The 21,970-nt window shown below is 36.1% G+C and overlaps 1 protein-coding gene across 1 annotated transcript in view; it reads left to right on the top strand.

The window, feature by feature from the left end:
* The first annotated feature begins 2,430 nt into the window (after positions 1–2,430).
* Positions 2,431–21,970, top strand: part of LOC138691753 (serine/threonine-protein phosphatase 6 regulatory ankyrin repeat subunit B-like) — a 78,113-nt gene continuing 58,573 nt past the window's right edge. The window contains exons 1-4 of the mRNA XM_069814095.1: positions 2,431–2,481; positions 6,627–6,724; positions 12,209–12,319; positions 19,000–19,082. The gene's annotated coding sequence lies outside the window, so the exon portion shown is untranslated. The remainder of the gene's footprint in view (positions 2,482–6,626; positions 6,725–12,208; positions 12,320–18,999; positions 19,083–21,970) is intronic.

Raw genomic sequence — 21,970 nt, forward strand, 5'->3', positions numbered from 1 at the left:
GTTTACTTTAACCCTCATTACCCATTTTGACTTACACCACTTCTGCTCTGAAAATAAAATTAGGCCTACATTTTCTGAGTTAATTGAAGTCACAATTTTTTCAACAAAATTGTGTGTTCATTTATTTGTTTTCACCTACGTCATATTAACAGTAAGGGCATGTAAATTACGTATTATATAGGTAGGATAAGTTAAAATTAGGCATTATGTGTGAAAACTGGAAATGTAATGTAAAATGCGGTAAACTTGCCATAAACATTTAAACCATAATATCAGCACTATTTGTCACTCAAAATAATAAAGGAAATACCGGTTCTTAAGAAATGAAAAATAATAAACTTCATAAATCAATGTCTGTCATATTAAGGTTTAAATCTTCCCCTTTTTTTATTTTCAAGTTTACCTCAGCGGCCGAGTTTACCCCAATTTGCGGTATGGAAAATAGTTAATTTCTCAGGAAATAGGGAGAGGCGTTCACCACGCAATGTAATCTACAATTTTGAAGCTACTAATTTTGATTCTTCTCACAGGAAATATAGAGTTCTAATGATTCATAAATATATTCAGGAATGAATTTAATTAACCATCCACGTACGAACAATTATATTATTTCAAACCATGATACGTGAACAGTTCCATGATTCAGTTGTAAGGAGCAGAAAGAATTACGTTTATTCTCAGCTTCTGAAACTTGTAGATTAACTGCGTGTGAAATTCTTCTAGGATTCTAATTTAAAATTAATAAGAATCATATACACTTACTGTATAGCATAAAAATATAAAACAAATTACGCAAAACCCGTTTTCTGATATGTTATCATATGTCGTGTGCACACTTTTAACTTGCCTGCCGCTAGAGGGCTACTGTCGCGCCTGCTGTCAAATGTTGGCATATTTTATACGTATGAGTTGCGTGACTGTATGTCTTAGACTGTGGTATAGCTTAAGGCCCGTAACACACTTGCAGAGTTTTCGCCAGCGAGAAATGTGTTGCGAGAAAATTAAAAAATTGATAACATGGATTCAAATGGACGTCCACACACTGGAAGAGATTTTCGTTCGAGGCAAAAACCTCGCGCGGTTTCTCGCTGGGATCGGTAGCTCAGCGAATTTTCTTGACACATTTATCAAAGATGTTTGACATATTTTATACTCTTTATGACGATTGAATGTAGAAAAAGATATCACAGGTGGCGATGAATTGTATTGTTTTTATTTGAAAATGAGGAAAGATGGCTGATAATTGCAGAAACTTATCGAACTTGTACGATGTCACCCGTAGGCCTATTTATATGTTACACGGGATGAAAACTATAAAAACACGAAACTTAAAGAAGAAATCTGGAGACAAATATCAGATTATCTGAAATAAATAGGGCTATATTTTATTTTGATGAGATTTAATAGCATTGATTAAACAACTGAAATAATGTATCTATATGTCTTAACAGTTTATGTAATTTTAATCAGAACATAGCAAAGAATCCTGTATTATATCATGAATGGCAAAAAACTGAGGTCCATTCAACTTGAAATAATGCCTAAACGTATCATTATTCAAATCGAAACCAGTGTCCAAAACTCGCCCTTATTTTCGTAAGATACAATGTGATTTTCAGGTATTTCTGGCTTTAAGGTTAAGCCTACTTTTTCTTTTCATTAACGAAATATGTTCATGTCGCTCCATTTCCTCATCATCTGAATACTCAGATTCAACAAAGCGTTCGTACGTAATTTGTAAAGTACGACAATATACTTACAGGTTATATATTTAAGTACGACAATATACGTAAATACATAACCTATAATATTTCCCCCAACGAGTGATTACTATGATCAGAAAAATGCTTTCTGCATGAAGGCAGTGCATAGATGATCATAGCGAGGTGTGATCTGTGATAGCGAGAACTCGCCAAGTGTGTGTGGAGGAAGGCTCTTCGCCTCTGTCTTGCAACACATTTCTCGCTAGCGAAAACTCTTCAAGTGTGTTACTAGTCTAAGAAAAGTATCTGCCGGCAGTGCGCTACGTATAGCTTGACACGTTTTGAGAAGACGAAGACAATAGAAATTAATAATATATTCAATGCATAGGCATATCTTTCAGGAATGGCTTACTATTAGATAGGGCTGCAGCTCAGCGGCACCATTTCGTACTTTTTTTAAGGTTATTTTACGACGCTTTATCAACATCTTAGGTTATTTAGCGACTGAAGAGATGAAGGTGATAATGCCGGTGAAATGGGTCCGGGGTCCAGCACCGAAAGTTACCCATTTGCCCATATTGGGTTGAGGGGAAACCAGGTAACTTGCCCCGACCAGAAATCGAAACCGGGCCACGTGGTTTCGCGGCCAGACGTGCTAACCATTACTCCATAGGTGTGGACCTTACTGCTTACTACAATTTGCATATTTAAAATGTATTCCATCAGATAGCTCGGTGTGTCTCACAACAGCAACATCGCTGGATGTAATCCACACAAGGTAAGTTGTACATTAACCCTTTCCGCTCGAATGAGTCCATTTGGAATCAGTAAGTCCAGAGTTGCCAGACGCGAAGAACTCTGTGTGTGTGTGTGCGCGCGCGCGTGGAGGAAAGGCTCTTTGCCGCTTTCTCGCAACACACTTCTTTACTATTTTAGCGAAAACTCTTCAAGTGTGTAACGGGCCTTAGTCGTGCACAGCTGTGTTTGATGGGGAGCCACTTTCAACAACGTCTATGAAAGGTGAGTCCTTTTCAGTAATTTTCTTCTGTATTTATTCTATACTTACACGGGCTACTTTTATCTGCGGCGTCTGTATATCGTAAACAATACTATTTAATCACTTTCCAGCATTTACATTATATAATTCGATAATCAAAGGTTTATTTCGCAAAGAGTTGGAGATTATTTTTCAATTTACTTCATACTTCCTAGGTATCGATATATTCGTAATAACTTTACCATCAACAACCAATGCTTAAAAAGAAAACACAGCCTGGCTTTCACAAATCAATTTTGTTTCAACAATGAATACGTTTGAATATGTTTCTCTGCATCGAGTCTGATGTTCTTCGTCAGATCGACTTTGATGACATCAACAATGCTTAGTGAGGGAAGTGCGAAGGAAATCTTTATAATTCACAAGTAAGATGTATGTATTTTGATTCTAGTAATTTATTGTTTTCTGAATTGTAACATTTAATTTAAAACTAATTTAAACTAAACATGACCTGTATAATAGGTGCTCATAAACTGTTTGTGGTAGTTGGTGGGTGGAAAATTTTAGCACTGCTAAGGGCGGCACTGTACCTAAATACGGAAGTATGACTTGTCGATCTGAAGACGTATCGTCTGTACGAGCAGTTTCATTTTGGGCTGTGGACTTCTGATTAGGTAACTCAACTATAGAACAATTAAAAATTGCACGTATGTGCCTATCCGGAATTTGTTCTTCCACAGTCACATTGATAATAAAAACAAAAGCATGAAGGTGAAGTAATTATTGCAAAATAATTCAAATTTTAGGTTCTATTGTGTCACGGCCATCTGAATCTTAAGTGGGCTAGGATTGTTATAGGCAGTAATAATTTTATTTGTTTGACTTAATTTTCGAAGTACCGGGATCATAAATCTGTGTGTACGTTTGTATTGCTTTGAACTTTATTATCTTACAACACATCATTTTTAATCAAAATTTGCTTTTTTCGTCATTGAGAATTTAGAAGTGAAATAATAGCAGTTTCAAATTAATTTGCAACTTGGTTGTTGGGTACGATATCAGTATGGAACATTCATAATCTCATTAGTACAACAGTATGGTAAATACTAGTTTTAGCTGACTAAACTATTTGTGATTCATTTACTGATCTATTAAATGAACATCAAACTCGTTCACTTACACGAATTGTGGGAAAATAATTAAAATATTTTGCTACTAGTTCTCTTTCATTTATTTTTTTTTACTGTAAATGATACCCCTGATTACGTTATATTGTGATCAGGGATGATACGCATAGGAACGCCAATTCGTAGTAAGTGTACATTGTGAAATCACTCGCATAACCTAGCTATATACGTATTACATATCCCGTAGAAAATATAAGAAAACAACTCCGAGGAATCTATGAAAAGATTTAAATGATTTGAAGATCCTCGGCCTCACGTCACTTAGATATCCACTGAACTAACTCACTAACCTTGTCACATACCGGCGGCCCCTTGCTAGTTACCTTTTCGTGGAACAAATTTCTGGCAAAACTGTTTAAATTCACATTAGGCCTACCGTGGATCACTGCAGCTGTTCATGGCGTTCCTTGTCTTCTTCACTGTTACAAGGATGTTATGTTAAAGTGCAGTTTCTTTTATGCGATGATCGCGAGCAACTGCTGTACGCGTCACAGCATTGACACGGTGAATGAAAACCAGTAGAACCGGTTTGGTTTGTGCATCGAGCCAAGGGCATCGCATGTTTCCGCTACAGTTACTCGTCGGAGACGTGAGGCTGCGGCAGATGCGTGCGTTGTAGTGTTTTTTGTGCAGTTCACGTGATTCAGTTTTCAAAGATTTTGTCGCAGAAATGGATTTCAATATATATGATGACTCAAAACACATAGAACTTGTTTCAATTTAACGTGTGCTCTATGATCCTTCACACAATGATTATAAAAATGTTGTATAAAGAGACAACATTTGGAAAGAGATCGCCTTCAATTTGAAAAAAGGAAAAATCATATTATTTTTTTAGAAAAGTTTTAACTTCAATTTTTATTTATTTATTTATTTATTTTTAGTATAGGTAAATCACAATAAACATGAAAAGTAATTTTCACAGTAAAACCATTTTAACTCCATTTGTAATTATATTGAATTAAATTATTTCATTTCATTTATTATATTCCATAGATCTTACATAAGCAATGAAGCTTTAAGATGTGGAACAAGTCAAAATTTTAGAATATTACAATTAACTTACAATTTTTACAAATTTTACAATATTTTACAATTTTTACAGTTTTACAATTTTGTAATTTTCTACAACTTTTTACAATATTTTGACGAGATGTAGAGAGATAAGGAGAGGTGAGGTGAGGCCCGAGGATTCGCCAAAAGATTACCCGGCATTTGCCTTATGGTTGGGGAAAACCTCGGAAAAACCCAACCAGGTAATCAGACCAAAGGGAGTGAAATGAAGTGAGGCCGAGGACCCGCCATAGACCATCCGGCTTCAGTACCACTGCTGGAGAAAATCTCGGAAGAAATCATTCAATGAGACCAAATGGGGGATCCAACCCAAGCCCAAGCACAGCTCCGGATCAGCAGGCCAGCGAATCTGCAGACTGAGCTACATCGATGGCTCTACTAAAAATAAACAGTACATAGCCAATAAGATTATTTTAATTTACAAACGCGAACGATTATTCATCATTTGAGCTATGACATATCTTACAAAACAAGTCTATTTAAAATCACTAAATTACACTACTAGATACGCAACAATGCAGTACCCAGGCTAGATTCTTGCACATGTTTCACCCCTTGCTTTCAAGTCTTGTTTTATGTAAAAAAAAATTGATAAAATATGTTTTTTTTTTTCTTTATAAGACACTGGCACGTATCTGGAAACATAATCTATTACTCATGTATCATTTTAAATATATTTCTAATGTACATTAACTTTCACAGTAAATACAGTTTAACTCTTTGTATTAAAAATAGTATTGTATAATGTAAGAGAGTAAAATTAGATTTTATCTGCTGTTGGAAAATTTAGCATATAGAGTGTTAGTTGCGAGGCCGGAGGGAAAAACACCTCTGAGGAGGCCAAGACATAGAGATGGGAGGATAATATAAAAATGGATTTGAGGAAGGTGAGATATGATGATAGGGACTGGATTATTCTTGCTCAGGATAGGGACTGATGGCTGGCTTATGTGTGGGCAGCAATGAACCTTTGAGTTCCGTGAAAGCCATTTGTAAATAAGTGGAAAATTTAGTGCCAAAGCGAGGCCGAGGATGATAATTTCCACGAGTGCATAAAATGTGTTTACTCTCGTGTGCCATATATTATTTTATCCACAGCTTGTATCTAAATTTAATTTTAAATTGTACCTTAGCCCTTTTCTTTGTAATGTCTTGTTTGTGAAGAATTGAAAATGTATGAATTTTATTGTTGCTAGTGTTGTTTGTAATGGACAAAGTGATTAAAAAATAATTCACTGCTGTGAATAAAGTTATTGTTTAGGTTGATAAGAACGTCGAAAGAAAGACCAGTTTAGATATCAGTCATCGATAACATATTAAATCTATTTATATCTTGAATTGAAGTACAGTAGTACTGAATTGCACTACTAAAACGCAACAAAATGTAGTACTCAGGGTAGGTTCTGAACATGTTTAACTCAACGTTTTCAACTCTTATTTAACTATGTTCATATAGACTATGAATTTTAGTATAGAAATGATGGTGGGAAATGGAAGTATTTGTAGTCAATTACTGCACCTCACGGACTTATAATTGCATTTCAGGTATGACTGATATATAAAGCTATCTGAATTGATAGCTTTTTATTAGGCCTAAATTAAAGCAGAGCATTTCCAATGTACCACGAACATCAAATATTTAATTCTTTGACACTGTTCTTTCAGTTGTAATGGATGTGTGCAAGACAGAACCTGAGTTCGACCCGTTAGCTGTACAATCAAGTGATGACGCACATACAAAAGAGGCGAATCTTTTGTCAGATGTAAGTGTGAGGAGATCCTGTAGTAAAGTCCCTAAACTCCATATTTCAGTTCACTTTATGTTTATTGGGTGATTCTTACATTATATAATGCAATAAGATTTTATTACATTTCACATATTATTAAACTCACATTTCATCTGTCAAAAGTGACAAGATTCGTATAATTACTGCATGCTGAAGGTCATTAGTCACGGCACGTGCCATTAAATTTGGGTAAAATATAGAGATTCCAGATTAAACTTATTGTGTTATTGGTTGTAGGTAATAAGGAAGAAAATGAAAGAAACTAGTAAATATAATAGAAAACTAATAGTGAATATGATGCCAATATCAGTGGCGAAGATCTTAAATGGCTTAGCCTACTCAAAAAGTTTGAGTTATTATTTTTTTTAAGTAGATTACGACGCTGTATCAACATCTCAGGTTATTTAGCGTCTGAATGAGATGAAGGTGATAATGCTGGTGAAATGGGTCCGGGTCCAGCACCTTAAGTTACTCAGCATTTGCTCAAATTGAGTTGAGGGAAACCCCCGGAAAAAACATCAATCAGTTAACTTGCCCCAACCGTGATTCGAACCCGGGCCACTTGGTTTCCCAGTCAGATATGCTAACCATTACTCCACAGATGTGGACAGTTTGAGTTATATCTAGTAACAGTATAAGTTAAGTACAATAAATTAAATCAAATTGACAATTTAAGGAGGACTTTGGAAAAATGCTACAAGTATAAGATGAATGTGCATTTATTCTTCATCGACTTCCAATAAGCCTTTGATAGCCTGGATAGAAATAAAATCTGTGTTATACTTGAAGAGTTCGGAATACCTTGGAAATTGATATGCGTGATTAAAATGAAATTAGATTTGAGATTAGCCAAAGTAATAGTAGGCATTCAAATTACGAACGCATTCACAATAACCTCTGGAGTAAGACAGGGTAATATTTTATCTACTACTCTTTTTAATCTACGATTACATAAAATAATTAGTAAATTAGAAGTTACAGGAACAGTTGCATGCACATCCAGGCAAGTTTCTGGGTTTGCTGGTAATATTGTGATTGTAGGACGCAACATCTTCAATTTAAAAGAGATGTTTAGGATTTTAGATAATGAAGGAGAACAGTTGGCTTAAAAGTAAACGAAAGAAAAAAAATATATATATATATATGAGATTGGATAAACAGAGAAATGTAAGAGAAATTGTGAAATGGAGGATTATAATTTCGAAAGTGTTAAAGAATTCACCTATCTTGGATCGTCAATCAGTAATGAAAATAAAATGGAGAATGAAATTCATAAAAGAATAATGTATGGAAATAGAGCTTATTTCTCGTTCTCACACTGTTCACATCAAGAAGGCCATCTGAAGGAACAAAACTTAAACTATACAGAACACTCACTCGTCCAGTAGTTACTTATGGAGCAGAAACATGAACAATGAAACTGGAAGATGAGAATAGCCTTCTCATGTTTGAAAGAAAAGTTGTACGTAGGATTTATGGTCCAGTGTATGATAGGAGAGATTGGAGGAAAAGAGTGAACAAATAGATTGATCAGCTATTGAAAGGCGAGAATATTTTAAAGCTTTATTAAATCTATTACGCAGAGATGGTTAGGACGTGTAGTGAGAATGGAGGAGGAAATGCTTCCTAAGACGATGATAAACTGAAGAATGGAGGGAGAAAGCGGTTGATGGACGATGTATTGCGAGATGTTACAAGCCTGGGAGTGAGGAATTGGAGACTGGCTGGGCACAAAGGGAAGTGGAGAGCAGTTGTGAGAGAAGCAAAGGTCCACTTTGGACTGTAGTGCTATGATGATGTTGATGAACAGTATATGTTCGTAATAACGATATATTGTAACACTTGGTTTCACTTCGATCATTTCATATATTAAAGTCACTGTTGCGAGAGGCTTGTGGCAAAAACTTTGCAGCAGTGCGTGATGGCCTCGCTCACAGGGGCTAGCACTCACAAGCTCGAGGGAAGGCCAGAGAGGAAGTGGAATCGATTTGCTACGACTCAGTAGCAGGATGCAGGGCTAGCCTCAACCGCGATATAATATTTGTCTTCTGTGAAAGTGCTGCAGTGTTGAGTGTTACTTTAATCAAAAGTGTATGCGTGTTACATACTAATTTTGTGTAAAATGGCTCATACTGAGAGAATATTGAGGCCATTCTTTGCAAAATTGAATGAAAAACCCTTTTCATATTGGACGTATGAAACAAAACGAGCTTCCAATGATAGGAGATCGAGATTACATTTACATATTAAAATAGCGGCTGGAGGAAGACAAAAAGAAAATTTCAATTTTCTTGGTATAAGAAATATCCCTTGGCTAACAGAGTGTTCAGAAACAATTAAGTTGTACTGTTATACCTGTATTCTATTTGGGAATGAAAATGAGTGGTCATTATTTTCTTGTGGGATCTTTGTCACAAAAGATTTTGATAGAATAGCCGAGAAACATTGGCTGAATAAAACGACATAAAGTAAGCAGATTTTTTCGGCCTACCCAATATTTGTACCATATCTTTTCCACAGAGCAGTCCACACCTGTAGAGTAACGGTTAGCGCGTCTGGCCGGGTTCGATTCCCGGTCGGAGCAGATTACCTGGTTGAGGTTTTTTCCGGGGTTTTCCCTCAACCCAATATGAGCAAATGCTGGGTAACTTTCGGACCCCGGACTCATTTCACCGGCATTATCACCTTCATCTCATTCAGACCCTAAATAACCTAAGATGATGATAAAGCGTCGTAAAATAACCTACTAAAATAAAAATAAAATCCACTGTGCAATATACGTATCTTTACGTAGTTTAGCATGATTAATTAAAAGTTTCCTTTCACCCATTAACATTGGATTAAATATTAACGACATTAAAACAAAATATATGGCAATCATTAAAACAAAAGGAATCCCCAGTAGCCTTAAAATAAAAAGGTTATACTCTTGAAACAGTCAACCAGTTCAACTGTCTTGGTGTTTTCATAGACAGTTCTAATAACAGAAAATATGGAATACTTCACAGACTACATAATGCAAACAAAACTTTTATGCTGTTCATAAATTATTATCTTGCTTTTTTTTACCAGAAATTTAAAAATCATTTTGTACAAAACACTAATCTATCTTGTACCCTTAAATGGATCGGAAATATGGAGCTTAACTAAAAGGAAAAACACAAATTAAAGGTTTTTGAAAACAAAGTGTTGAGGAAAGTTGTTGGTCCAATTTTTTACCCACTTGAAAACAAGTGGAAAATTCGACATAATAATGATATTCACAAACTTCATAATCAACCGTCAACTTTAGATGTAATACAGACCAAAAAATTAAATTGGGCAGGACATGTTACACGTATGGATGACTCCAGCAGCAAAAAACGAATATATATGAACACCTTTAACAACACAAGACCACTGGTAACGCCTCGAAGTAGATGGGAACATGAAATTCAGAAAGAATGTATGAAAATGGGAATTACCAATTGGTGAGAACTAGCAAAAGAGAGAGCAGAGTGTAAGAGTTTTGTGAAATCGACATGGAGTCAACATGCTCCATAATGTCCTTTGATTGATTGATTGATTGATTGATTGATTAATTAATTGATTTAACCCATGCAAAATGTAAACAGGGTGAAATTCCTTATTTTTATTTTTCTAAGAGAAGCTTTTGTACTGCACTCTAGGAAAACGGAATATCTGATTTCGTGTATTTCACTACATTAGCATGGGATATACATCACAATGGTCCACAGTAACTGACACTAACTTCCCTGCATTAAGACATCAGATATACGAATCATCACAGTTGAAATATATAGTCAATCTAGTCTCGATTGCAGTGACATCTTGGGAGGAGACTGAGTTTTACATCATCAAGATAAACTATACGCTGCTCTTCATTCTTATGGTTTGCTGCATTCTGTGTGTCGTGTTAAGGGCCTAACAAATGAATTGATCTTCTAAAGGAGTATTATTATTAAGGGTCGTATTCATAGACGACTTTGGACATTTTCCTATTCATAGTCGACACTATGACGAAAGTAAACTTCATTGGTGACTTTACTTCGAAGTCGCCTAAAATCTAGACTTTGACTTTGACTTTCGTTCGTAGACACAAGGAAAATGACTGATATTTGGGAAATTATTGAATTTGCCGAGAATATTGAGGACATCCAGAAGGTTATTAAAGCTTCCCATGTACCTTAGCATATTATTATAGATTATAAATTCAAATCAAGTTACAGATTTGATAAACACAGTATTAAATCTGTGGTGTTTGGGTAAAGGGAGATAAGTCATAAAAATGAGTTCGGAGATAAATGAAAATTAAACTTGGAACCCTTATTACAAATAATTTTCTACGCAAATAAAAAACATCAACTGCTAGTATTCTTTGATTTTTGCACACCCACTTGTATAATTTAACTTGTGTGTTCATCTGGGGAACAAAATTCCACCTGGACGAAAAAATGACTTATACCCCTTTACTCGAACACCACAGAAATATCCTCGTCATGTTTCTACTTTCATTGATGAATATGAAAAACGATTATCTGTTCCACCAATAAATAATACAGTTTATTTTATCGCGATTTTACGCTATAAAGATTGATAGCTTATAATGATTTTGACAATTTAATTCTATAAAGGATAGGTTATACAGTTGGCTATGCAGTTAATTTATAATCCTGCGGTCGTCATAATAATGTTTTCTGCATATTGATTTCAGATAATTTTTAAGTAATTTCTGCAGACATGCAGAGAATAACTCTGCCAACTGACAGCAGGATAATATGTCTCTTTCATAGTCTGTCATTGGTGGCAAACTCTTATCTTCTATATCTTCAGAATAAAATTATTTTATATTGAAATAATTTGAGAGCTTAATGTGAAACTAATGTAACTACAATCGTTGTTTTAGTCACAACAAAATTCTTAACAGGCAATACTATTTCCTACCATCATATTTTGTAGTTACGAATTGTGTTATATACAAGACTTTTCGAACTAAGTTACGATTTTTTGTGGCCAGTTAGAAGAACAAATTATTTTCGATTGGTGTAACGACCTAAAAATGTCAATTTTTGTACTTATGTTAAGTTCACAATAATCCCTCGAATAATTATTCTTATGTAAAGCTGCAAGAACGGTAAACAATCGCTTAACATGTACCGATGTTCAATTGTTTCATTGATTTGTGACTCAAAAGATGGCTTTGATTGTGGCAGTGCCTACTCTATTTCAACTATCTATTAATTTAATTCGTTTACAAAGCAGTGATTTTGATTGTCAACATTAGAACAAGATCGTCAAATCTCGACTTACCAAAGTCAAAGTCTCGGGAGTATTGTCTATGAATAGGACTTTTAACAAAGCTAAACTTTACTACGAAAGTTGACTTTGGGAAGTCTTCATCCAAAGTCTCGTTTATGAATACGAGCCTAAGTACAAATGTCTGATGTCTGTATTTTACAGGAGGGGTTAGGAGCCGAGAGCACGGACTCCAACTATGATTTGAAGTGGGAAGTGAAAATTGAGGACACTGCAGTGCCAATTACATTTCCTGTAGAGAAGTGTGACCCTGAGGTGAGTAAATGTATTGATTGTTATGTTCTTAAGTCTCTTAATATCGAGCTCGTGTTGTGTTTCGCCTCTCACAACATCCGCACAGAACTTCGCTCACAATTCTCTGATAGACATTATTAAGGCTTAAAAGTATCACGACACTGTTAATTATGTCTCATATTTATGGGCTGTAGAAGATTTTCATTTCGGTTTGAAGAGATTTCCTCACTTATTTTACTTGCAATGGTTCTTGATGATACCCACTGAACATTGCATGAAAATTTTTGTAGAAAAAAATATATACAGTATTATAATTAAAAAAACACCAGGTTTCTGGCTGATACGCAAATCTATTATCAGGCAGTACATCTAACTTGACGATATGTGTCAGAGGAAGAACAATTTGTGTGTCCACACCTGTGGAGTAACAGCTGGCGAGTCTGGCTGCAAAACCAGGTGGCCTGGGTTCGAATCCTGGTCGGGCAAAGTTATCAGGTTGAGGGTTTTTCCGGGGTTTTCCCTCAACCCAACATGAGCTAATGCTGAGTAACTATCAGTGCTGGACCCCAGACTCATTTCACCGACATTCATAGATGTCGGGGGGGGGGGGGGCAAAGCAAAACCATAGAATCCCCATATAACGGGGTTATGGGAGACATCATTTACCTCCTCATATGTTATAGCTTGACTGTGGTACAGTGTATCGGAATATGATCATTTAATAAAGGTATTTTCAGGGGCATATTTCTTACAGTGTTACATCCATATCCGCGATGTTTCTGACCGAGTTGTATAGGACTTGAACTGTAGGTCTACTACAAATTATAATAGGGCATAGCTTAAAACAATCTCCCTCTTTTTCTCTCTCGTACAGAAACACATGCGTACACGAATAAAACTACGTAATAGTGCTAACAGAAACTTTTTTATGTGAAGTTTATCTTCCTGAAGATATATTATGTAGTGTAAATTCTAATTATTTTATTTAATCTCGTCTTTAAGTTTACACATTATACCGGGATCACTTTACTTCTTTCTGCATTGCTGTGCATTATGTTATTATTATTTCTCTAAGTGGCGGCCTGAACACCTGCAGACTTCTAACACATGAGTACAGGCTGCTACAAAAAAAATTACATTCCTCAAATGAGCTATAGAAATTCTTACACATTCAGAAATTTAAATAAATTATAGTCCAGACACATGGTCTGAAGATATTAATTCATCAACTTAAGCACAGAAACTTAATCATAAACAAAAGCAAAAAAGATCTTTTGAATTCAATATTTTCTAATGTTAATAAAAAAAAAAAAAGAGGTCAGACAACTTTGAGGGGGCAGTGCCCCCCCCCCCCATGCCTCTCCGTAACTCCACCTATGCCGGCATTTTCACCTTCATTTCGTTCAGACGATAAATAACCTGGGATGTTGAACAGCATCGTAAACTAAGCCCCTTAAAAAAAAACAATTTGTTTCTATGCATCTGAAGTCTGATTAGTGTAATATGTAGCTAGTCTGCAATGTATGCAATGGAGGGGGAAAGGAACTGTGCCTTCTTGGTATCATTGTGAAGTTCATATCTACCTTTGGACAGTTGGGAAGATATTCTGGGTCTCGTTTAGTTTCTGACGAGAATGCGCTGTCGGTTCATCCACTAAATACATTCGATGAGACATATTATTTCGGCATTCTGTAGTGCATTTGAGTCATACGGAATAGGGAATAAACAGCTGGTGCTTTTCGAATTACAGTCGCATTACCACTAGTCAGCAGAAGTGAGGTATCATTATCGAACTGTGAACTGCTTTAAGTTTAGTTATTATGGGTATTGGTCTCTCCACCGAATCACCGAATAGGGATTACAAAGAATGAACACTGAGCGAATTTTCCTGTTTTGTTTCTCTGTATACCGGCATTTAGTTTCACTTTCAAACGCTAGAGGTTAGTGTAATCGAACACACTCTAAGATAATAATTGAGTTTAGAGTTGAGACACAGGATCCAAACATCACCTACCTTATTCCATAATCCTGTAACGCTTTGCTTCAAATAAATTCAAGTTAACAGCTTTTCCTTATTTCTCAGTGACAAACTAGTTGTAATAATAATTTTTTATATTTTATATATAATAAATTATATTATAAAATAATATATTGCATTATGAAATTATGCGTCAAATTCGTTTAATATTTGTATACAATATAATATAGGTATATATGGTTTTACTTCTCATAGGAGTTTTGTTTTTCCATTTCGAGCGCTATCAAATCATTACATATTTTAATTGTTGTTCGGGTCATCGTCTCAACTGTCATTATGAAGGAACTCTAGTTAATGACGGATTTATTATTTCATCGGTCCAATTTATTTTATTTGAGTACATAATGTAGCTAGATGTATTAATTGTATATGTTGTATTTCCGCTGTGTCGACTGCTAGCTGGTGTGATGTCAGTGCCAATTCCTGGGAGAAAGCAGAATCTCACGCTCAAACTGGTTTGAAGGTCATTGAAATCAGTCCTGCTACATCAAAGGTACCGACGCGAAGTGTCCATACTGTATAATTATGTATACACTGGTCTCCCTAACAGAGTGTTGCAGCAGTTGAAACGTTTGCAAACAAGTTCAGTTAAGTTACACAGTCAGAGTTTAAGTAATATTACGACACACAGGGCCACTGGCGTAGTTCAGTCGGCAGAGGTGTTTACTTTCTGATCTGAAGCTGTGCTGTAGTGTGAGTTCTATTCCACTTGGGTTGATTACTTTGTTGGGTTTCCTCGAGGTTTTCCCCAACTCTAAAGCAAATGTCAGGTAATCAATGGCAAATAGGGATATTTTATGCGAAGTTTTACTGTTAGATGGCAGGAGCATTTCTTGCGGCACAACATGTTGTAGGGCTATATTATGTCGTATGCTACAGTTGATTACGTTTTCCCACTTTCTGTGCGTGTCAAAATTATATTTACAATCATTCTGTATAACCTAGTATAATTTAATATAATTCGGTATTTTCTTATCTCATACTGTAATTTAATTTAATTTCAATAAATAACAGCGTAAATCTGTATTACTGAGCGATTCCTCTTAAGAGATGAGTGGGGAAATCTGCAGTATGCAGAATATACTGTAGATACGAGTAAATTGAATGTTCATGAACCAAAACAAGAACTTTGAGAACGAAGTGCACGAATTAAAAAATACCGTAGGAACTTTGTCGAAGGTGAATGTTGCCTCTTTAATCATAAGTATTTAAGTACCGGATATGCAGCCACCAATGTGTTTTTTTTATAGCGAAGGGATTATCGAGATTGAATTCCTCGTATTTTTTCTGTAGTTGCAGAGAGATGAAGTGCAATGTTCGATAGGTTGATGTAATATGATCGCAGTACTGTAGTATCACTATTATTCATGCGTTTTGTAAGTTAAGGACATGCAATTTTGAATACTGTGTAGGATGATTTTGAAAATTTGAAGTTAGAACGTGGTTTTAATAATTAGTCTAGAGTACATTAAAAACATTATTCATGAAATGGATTTCACTACGGATTGTCCTGGATAATAAACATCACAGTTTATCGAGAGTTTACTGCAGGCGTAAACTTCGGAGATTCCTACAACTACTGCATATAATCTATGGTATCTAAGCTAACATAACTCGCTGTAGAGGTTGCATATGTTTTTATTAAGTTTTTTTTCCCCTCTTCCTAAATGAAACTGTAGCCAGCAATTCCTTATTTGAAGTAGATACTTTTGTTTAATAGCGCAATTTAATTAGGTCTATTTTTTAAGGTTTAAAGCATATATTCAGAATATTTCGGGACCTGAATGAAGATAAAAAGCTTTTCCTAGTTTTTACATGTAGTAACATAACAAAACTTTGGCATTTTGAGGTATTTTTAAGGGTATTTAATATACTAATACACTACGTATATCCTCAATGTTTATATACCGAAAAACAAATGCACACGAAAAGCGCATCCCTCAAAGTACACATGCGCTATCTGTTGGTGCTAGTTCAAGATATATCTATTATCAGCCTCATCTCGCCAAATACTAACTCTCTATCACCAAATCCTTCTATGGTAAATAAGATAGTAGCTGATACAGCGATGTTAAATAACCAACTGAAAAGAAAACAAATTAAAACGGATCACCTAGAAAAACTTCGTTATTGTCATTCCTACATGACATAGATGAGTTGTGTATGACACCTTACAAAATTCAGCAAATGGCCTTACATTAAAACCAATGGGAAATCCTCCTAAAGCTTATAATGTTTTCCTCCTAGAATGGAACAATATTTGCAAAATCAGATGACATGTCACGCAGATTGTTTTAAAATAGTAATTCAGGAGTTAACTTAAACTGTGTAAAATTTTTTATCCTTGTACGTTAATGTATAGATCTCGGAAGCAGGGAATACCGACAGAAGGATTGCGAATGAAACACTGCAATAAGGAAGAGCGGGCGACAGGAAACGTCACGAGATAGCTTGAATTATATTCAAGAGTACAGTCGGAAGAGAAACGACTTCGATAGAATCAGTCTTGCGTTGTGATAGTTACATTACGGTTTTAGTTTGTTCACATTGCATATAAGTACGTGTCTTGTATCACACGGTATTATTATTTCATTCGTAAACATATGTTGTACGTTTAATTAGTTTCAAATTTTTCTCTTGCTACGTTCTTTATTTTCACAGCGATGTCCTCATTTGTTCATCTTCTTGGAAGAGACAGTACTTCCATCGGCTCGCACCTCTCCCTCCTCGATGTGCCTACATACACACGTCAAAACAGACAGCAACGCCAGCATTGCTTTTCGGTAATCGTTCCTTGTGCGAGCTATATCTACTAATTATTGTAGTAAACATATTGTTCCAAATTTTGTTTTTCTGTCACGTAGTTTTGCGACACACTATATTTACTATCACAGATTCTTTGTGCAGGAACAGTCAAGTGGTGTTGGAGCATCACGTTGAGTCTTTCCTACTGTCACAAGACATGATTCAGTCAGGATCTGTTTAGAGTGTGATAAATGCTGAGAAGACATTACTTGATTTTACAGTAAATCGACTTACAAGCAAACATTCTTATGGGGGCAGAAGTTAATTTTTTTCTTCTATGATGTTAATATTGTCAAAGGAAGTGCTAATACAAATTTGACCACTTGACCGCAATTATGAGACCTTTCAGTAAGTGATATTCCCTGGGGCCGTTTACAAAAACACACAATTTCATGGAAAGATTTATTGAAACAGATACAAAAATTGTTGCGCTATTTGTCAGCATATCCTCCACTGGAATTGAGACATTTGACATACCATGGGATCAATTTTTGTATCGTTGTGTCGTAGAAGTCAGCTCCCTCAGATCGGAATGAGCATTTGTAAGTTCTCTGCACCTCTCTATCGATCCCATGATATGAGAAAAAAATGTCTCAATTCCGGTGGGGAATATTCTGAAAAATAGCTCAACAATTGGTGTGTCAATTCCAATAAATCTTTCCAGTCAAATTGTGTTTTCTTTCTTTTAACAGCCCCTGACGAACTTATTTTTTTACGGCCCTCGTAATTGCGGTCAATTGGCCAAAATTTGTGTAACATGATGAATTTAAATATTTAACTTTTCTATCTGCCTCCATCAGAATGTTTGCTTGTTGGCACGAATGGCAAACAACTGGCTCAAGTCTCCAACCATAATAATGTTCAATCTACTAAAACTTCGTCTGTCTTCTGCACTCTGCTTCATTCTCCCATCCACTTGATGATAAAGTTTAACACTGATCATGCCGGCTTCATCTGTGATGAGAACTGTAACATATCTAAACAGAGGGGCAGAGAAGGCCTGACGGCCTTATCTCTACCAGGTTAAATAAATAAATCTAATCTAATCTAATCTAATCTAATCTAATCTAATCAGAGTCTTGTACTGTCGCAATGCATATTTTAAGATTTCTGTGAATGGTCGCCCATCAGTAGAGGCCGCCACTTCTCTGGTAACATGCAGCATATGTACAGTAGTGGCAAAAAAGAAAAACAGACCGAATCTCGTAGCTGATTTCAGAGCCTTGTTCACTCCTGAGCACGATAGACTGGTAACTAAGACTTTCGTGGTTCGAATCCTGCCTGGGAAGGAAACGTTTTTTGTTCCTTATTAAAATTTATTCCCAATACTTTCCGATAGGTGGCAAAATTCATGTTCTGGGAATAATAAGTTAATTAAGTAGTAACATATCGTTGCAATCGAAATGTATTGGGAATAAATTTGAATAAGGCACAAAAAAAGTTTCATTCCCAGGCAGGATTCGGACCACGAAAGTCTTAGTCACCAGTCTATAGTGCCCTGGAGTGAACAAGGCTCTGAAATCAGCTAGAAGGGTCGGTCTTGTTTTTTTTTTGCCACTACTGTACTCTTTGCCATATCTAACAGTAGAAGAGAAGTGATTCTATATTTCCACGAGTAGATGAGTTAAAAATATTTTTTTCGCAGTCAGCTGGGTTCCTGATGAAAATCTGTAAAGTATCATAAGATGCTCATGAAGTATGAATCACGTGCATTGCCAGTGCTTATTTACAATGTTCTTTAATGCGTCTTTAATCCAATTTTGTCACTCATTCTTGCTCTTATATTTCACCTCACTGCATATAATTCAGGATACATGTTGCGTTTATTACTTATCTTCTTTGTTATATTTATTTGCAGGAAAAGACATTTGATGTGTCTACAGTAAAAGAGGAGTCTGTGCTGGAAGTTACGACAGTGGAATCTGATGTCTTGACTGAGAGGTGAGTCTATGTGCATGTATTCGTTTTGTGCTTGTTTTGCTGGTTCAAGTAAATGATGACGTAGAGCATTAATCTCATGTGTTGCCGCAATGTATAGTAAGATAACAGCAAGTCTCCTGTAATTCTTCGACCATCGCTACTCAGAAGCCTGTGATATCATTAGTGATGCCATGAAGAAATGCAAAGTTTTTGTGCACCACAAAACGTGGGGTGAATAAACATTGACAATTATTTTCGCCAGTATACAAATACCGGTATTGAATATTTAGAATTTCAATTTGTCGCTTTTCAGGAGGTTTCGTTCTTCTTCACTCCTTTATATGGAGAAATGCCGTGTAAGTAGTGTAATACGAGTAAAGGTTTTGCAGAGCTCGTCTTGTTCGCCGAAGTGTATTCGCAATTGTATTACTCAGATTTTACTTCTTAATATTGGGATCTGATTTGCATTATTGAGGTATGGAATGTCTTCACATAGTAAAGCAACAATCTAGTACAGTATATTCAGTCACGAAGCTCAATAGTAAGAAATATGAATCCATAGATAGTTGCTAACCACTAGGATCGCTACTATCGCCTCATCACAGACAATGCAGAAGAGTGCCTGCACAGTCTATTGTTCCTAGTACCCTCAACAACTCAAGCTTCGTGACTGTATATACTAGATGTTGGTAGAGCCACGGAATTCTTGCTCTGATATTCTGTACAAAATCCTTACATTATCGATTTATAATTTATGAATTTACTACGTTACACAACTTCGTTTCAGTTTGATTATTTCTCCTGTCTTCAGGATTTGCAACTTCGCTATTGTGTTCTTTTTTTATTACAGCATTTTAGACACTGACGAGATTCAAACACCGCAGGAGAAACACATCAGTCCAGAGAATTGTGTCGCTTCAGAGAACCGTTCTTGTTCCGAAATTGCGTCTGAATCGAAGATTTACAGCCACTTGCATACAAGAAAGAACAATTTGGTGTCACAATCCCACAGTCACACCGAAAATAGGACATTCAATTGCGATGCATGTGGGGAACAATTCTCAGAACCGGGCTCTCTTACAAGCCATGTACGCACGCACACGAACGAAGAGTCATTCAACAGCAATGGCTGTGGCAAACGTTTCTCAACATCGGGGAATGTCGGAAGTCATGTACGTAAACACACTGGTGAAAAGTCATTCAAATGCGATACCTGTGGAAAACAATTGTCAAAATATGGAAATCTTCAAACCCATGTACGTACGCACACTGGCGAAAAGCCATTCAAATGCGATATCTGTGGGAAAAAATTTTCAAGATCTGAAAATATCAGTACGCATGTGCGCACGCACACTGGAGAAAAGCCATTCAAATGTGATACCTGTGGGAAATGTTTTACACAGTTATGCTCGCTTAGAATCCATGTACGCATGCACACGGGCGAAAAGCCATTCACATGTTATAGCTGTGGGAAAAGTTTTACAAAATCTTGCTCTCTCAAAATCCATGTACGCATGCATACGGGCGAAAAACCATTCACATGCGATACTTGTGGGAAATTTTTCTCACAATTGAGCTCTCTTAGAAGACATGCACGCACGCACTCTGTAGAAAAGCCATTCAAATGTTATACGTGTGGAATTATTTTTTTCACAGTTCGAGCTCTCTCAATGCATGTACGCACGCATACGGGTCAAGAGTAATATAAGTTCGATATTTGTGGGTAAAGTTTATCAGAATTCGACTCTTATAAGCTATGTTCGCACACAAACGCAATACTTCCGGGAAGTTTTTCTCAAAATTTGGAGAATTCGAAATTCATGTAGGTACGAAACTCCATTTAAATGCCATGTGGAAAAATGCTGACAGTCTACATCTCTCAAAATCCATACTGACGAAAACCCTTGGAAATGCAATACCTGAGGCGAAGATTTTTCAAATTCTGAGACGTTGGACTATATGTTGCCAACAGCCTTTTAAATATGATATCTGTAAGAAACTTTTTCAGAATTAGGATTTCTCACAACCTATTTTCTCACATTCTGCAGCGCCAATAGGAAATATTTATGTCTATATGTATAATTGACGTCATATGTGCTATTACACAAGTCACTAGCATTTCAAATGATGATATCGGTATTAGTGAGGGGCAGAGTATTTAAACCCTACCCAGTAATGAGCATAATTGAGACTTCGTTCAGATGTGGTATCTCTAGGCTTGCCAACAGTCCCGTATTTTCCGGGACAGTCCCGATTTCGACCATTGCGTCCCGCGGCCCGAAATAATTTGCATACGCATCAAAATATTCCGTTTTCATGTCGTATTAGACATTAAATTTACGACTGACTTTCGTTCCTATCATACTGTTGGATTTATTCTGGATTGGAAGATACTTCCGGACAGTATCTTACAAACATGCTTCCAATACGTGATGAAATGGAGAAATGACTCTAGTAAGCATGTTCAAGGCAGAAATTGAATTCTCGTTTATGTGTCAAAGGAGTGACAGGTGCAGTGATCATAATACACAAGTTAGAGCAAGTTTGATCACAGGATACTTACTGAATCATCTATCCTCTGTGCTCATCTTATGCACTTGATTTTATTTTGGCGCCATACAGTATTATCCCCTCTTTGTTCCACTTGATGCGTCATTCATTGATTTCAGCAAAAAGGGGGGGGGGAAAATACAAATTTATACGACCACTTCTACGATACATATAGATATCAACGACGACAACAAAAGGCTTGTACAATACCGTAGCCCTTCAAGTCTTATAGGATTTGATAGCTCTGGTGGTAAATCACGTAAACGTCTCTGTGTTTTCCGAGAAGAGTGGCTGAAATGTTTTGTATAGGTAGGTTGGGTTAGTTTGTGTTAGGTTACGCTAAGTTAGATTAGTTTATA

This window comes from Periplaneta americana, chromosome 16, assembly GCF_040183065.1.
Source record: "Periplaneta americana isolate PAMFEO1 chromosome 16, P.americana_PAMFEO1_priV1, whole genome shotgun sequence".
NCBI classification, from domain to species: Eukaryota; Metazoa; Arthropoda; class Insecta; order Blattodea; family Blattidae; genus Periplaneta; species Periplaneta americana.